Source organism: Schistocerca americana, chromosome 3 (genome assembly GCF_021461395.2).
Source record: "Schistocerca americana isolate TAMUIC-IGC-003095 chromosome 3, iqSchAmer2.1, whole genome shotgun sequence".
Lineage (NCBI taxonomy): Eukaryota > Metazoa > Arthropoda > Insecta > Orthoptera > Acrididae > Schistocerca > Schistocerca americana.
Window position 1 is genome coordinate 365,097,802 of NC_060121.1, and position 3,925 is coordinate 365,101,726.

Sequence of the window (3,925 nt, forward strand, 5' to 3'; positions counted from 1 at the left end):
CATGAGTACTACATTTGACAGCAGTTTAACAGTGCCACGGTCGGTCACGCCCATGCAGAACATGTTTCAAAATATTTTAAAAATAGTTGTAGTCTTCCGAACTGAATAAATTATACATCAACTGAAAGTCTGTAGATTTTTAAAATACAAAAAGTAAAAACTGAACGTTTCATAATTTTGAACCTTTCTGGAGCTGCTTAATTGAGCTAAATATTAGCGCCATTCAATGACACTGTAGAATGAAAATTTCTGAAGGGATCATAGCATCGTATTGGCATTGCTTAAAGAGGAAGTTGTGGTCCCTCGAGCGCTGAGGCCCCAAACTCGCAGATGGAGGGACACGGGTGCACACCTACATGACGACAGAGCAGGCACGTGTGTATGTGTCGATCGTCCACAGCACTGTGTTGTATTGGAAGTAGGGAAATGGAGGCTTCAAATGAAGAGCAACGGGGTGTTCTGCGTATCCTGACAGCGGAAGAAGTGAGGAGAGCAGAAAATCGTCAAAGAGTGGCACAATTGTATGAAGAACACTGCATGCAGTGACGGATTTAAAAATTTTGCGGCTCTAGGCATACCATATTATATGTGCCCCTCCCCCCCAAAAAAATCTTGTTTTAAATAATAACTATTAGCCGATCATTTCACAATTGCCGTTTTGGGTGGAAGCGCTGTGAGCTGTTCCGTGCTCTGCTATTCGTTGTTCTGAAGGACGCGTCAGCGGCTAGTCGCGCTCAATCAAAATGTTATATGGGTCCTGAACTATACTTGTTGTGCGGCAGCAGATAAAACAAACTTAAAACTGCATTGTGTTAACACATTCTTCTGTCGAAAGACAACAAATGAGCACAAGGAAAATAACTTTTCTTTTATGGCCTAAAAATTCAGCAGAGGGTGTAGGAGACAACTGATTTTTGTTATACATTCACTTTTAATATGTTCTTTTACACGAAACCGTTGAAAATAAAAATAAAACAGTAGTGTTACGATCTAAAAATTGAAGCGAACATGTCACACATTGGAAATTAATATGTACTTTTACAGAGATGCGTTCAAAATTGAAATTAAACTATCGTTTACGATCTAATATCTTGAATGTGTAGCAGATAAAAAAACACGTTCGGTATTAATACGTGAATCTATAGGAAGGAGTAAGAAATGAAAATGAAATAGAGATTTCGGTGCACTAACTAATAACTAAAGATTGACGAACAAACATAGAACTGGATTTGCTATTACATAATTTTACAGACTAGAGTGGAATAATCAAATTTGTTTTATAACCTAATAGTTAATGTGCAAAGCATTAAGGTACTCCACTTCCTTGCATGGGCTTGTGGTGTCACCTGGCTACAGTCAGGAACTGTCCAGAGCCCTGCGCGAACTTTGTTGCCCGTATGCTCCTTAGCTGAATCGGCAAAAATTTTAATGCATCAGCTGGGCAGTGTTTGTTTTTCATGGCTTTGTCGGCCCCTGCGTCCAAACAATTCAATAGTAGTGCAGCGGTACTCATTGTAATGTTTCGTTGTGATCGAATTCATACACTCCTGGAAATTGAAATAAGAACACCGTGAATTCATCGTCCCAGGAAGGGGAAACTTTATTGACACATTCCTGGGGTCAGATACATCACATGATCACACTGACAGAACCACAGGCACATAGACACAGGCAACAGAGCATGCACAATGTCGGCACTAGTACAGTGTATATCCACCTTTCGCAGCAATGCAGGCTGCTATTCTCCCATGGAGACGATCGTAGAGATGCTGGATGTAGTCCTGTGGAACGGCTTGCCATGCCATTTCCACCTGGCGCCTCAGTTGGACCAGCGTTCGTGCTGGACGTGCAGACCGCGTGAGACGACGCTTCATCCAGTCCCAAACATGCTCAATGGGGGACAGATCCGGAGATCTTGCTGGCCAGGGCAGTTGACTTACACCTTCTAGAGCACATTGGGTGGCACGGGATACATGCGGACGTGCATTGTCCTGTTGGAACATCAAGTTCCCTTGCCGGTCTAGGAATGGTAGAACGATGGGTTCGATGACGGTTTGGATGTACCGTGCACTATTCAGTGTCCCCTCGACGATCACCATTGGTGTACGGCCAGTGTAGGAGATCGCTCCCCACACCATGATGCCGGGTGTTGGCCCTGTGTGCCTTGGTCGTATGCAGTCCTGATTGTGGCGCTCACCTGCACGGCACCAAACACGCATACGACCATCATTGGCACCAAGGCAGAAGCGACTCTCATCGCTGAAGACGACACGTCTCCATTCGTCCCTCCATTCACGCCTGTCGCGACAGCACTGGAGGCGGGCTGCACGATGTTGGGGCGTGAGCGGAAGACGGCCTAACGGTGTGCGGGACCGTAGCCCAGCTTCATGGAGACGGTTGCGAATGGTCCTCGCCGATACCCCAGGAGCAACAGTGTCCCTAATATGCTGGGAAGTGGCGGTGCGGTCCCCTACGGCACTGCGTAGGATCCTACGGTCTTGGCGTGCATCCGTGCGTCGCTGCGGTCCGGTCCCAGGTCGACGGGCACGTGCACCTTCCGCCGACCACTGGCGACAACATCGATGTACTGTGGAGACCTCACGCCCCACGTGTTGAGCAATTCGGCGGTACGTCCACCCGGCCTCCCGCATGCCCACTATACGCCCTCGCTCAAAGTCCGTCAACTGCACATACGGTTCACGTCCACGCTGTCGCGGCATGCTACCAGTGTTAAAGACTGCGATGGAGCTCCGTATGCCACGGCAAACTGGCTGACACTGACGGCGGCGGTGCACAAATGCTGCGCAGCTAGCGCCATTCGACGGCCAACACCGCGGTTCCTGGTGTGTCCGCTGTGCCGTGCGTGTGATCATTGCTTGTACAGCCCTCTCGCAGTGTCCGGAGCAAGTATGGTGGGTCTGACACACCGGTGTCAATGTGTTCTTTTTTCCATTTCCAGGAGTGTAAAACCTGCCCCTGCGCCGAAAGGAATATGAATGAAGAAAATCAACGTACTATCATCGCTTTGTTACATTTTTAATGTACAGTTTCATTATTAACTATGTAATTAAGTTTAAGTACCAGATTTACTTTTATTAGTTTAATAAGCATATTTTAGAAAGGAATTTAAAGTCTGTGTTCAAAATGTTCTCCGCCAACATCCAAGCAAAGTTGTGCATATTGAAGTATGTTCAGGAAAACACTTTTCAGCACCCTTTGAGGAATGTTCGAAATTTCTTCACATATTTTATTTTTAATGTGTCAAGTGTTCTGGGATTGTTGCAGTAGACTCAAGCCTTAACAAATCCCCAGAGGTAAAAGTGAAATGGTGACAAGTCGGGAGAGTGGGGTGGCCACAAGCCCTTACTAATGGTCCTCTCTTCTGTAAAACCAGTATGTATACGAGCTAAGGAAAAATCCGACATATAAGAAGTTGCCCCATCTTGCTGGAAATGTGAACAGCATTTTTCGTTTGGAGTTAACAGTGCCGAAAATTCATTGTAGAGTTGCAAGTAAACATGTATGTTGACAGTTTTGTTGAAGAAGAATGGCCCGATAATTCTGTTACCAGATACAGCACATCATACACCAATTTTTAAATCGAGTAACGGCTTTTGCAGTATGCCATGGGGATTCTCTGTAGCCCAGTGTCTTGTGTTTTGTGAATTAACGTAACCCGACGGATGAAACCAAGCTTCATCCGTCGAAAAAAGGAGGAACGGATCAAGATGTGACATTTTCCAGCAACCAATTACAGTAATGTGTACGCTTACCCTTGTCCACTCCTTTTATTTGCTGAACAACACTCACACGGTAAGGTTTCAGTTTTAAGCCATGAAGGATGCGTTGACATGACCTGCGAGATATTCCACATTGCTGTGATAATTGTCATGTTGACTTGTAGGGACTTTTTTCAATGTGTGCC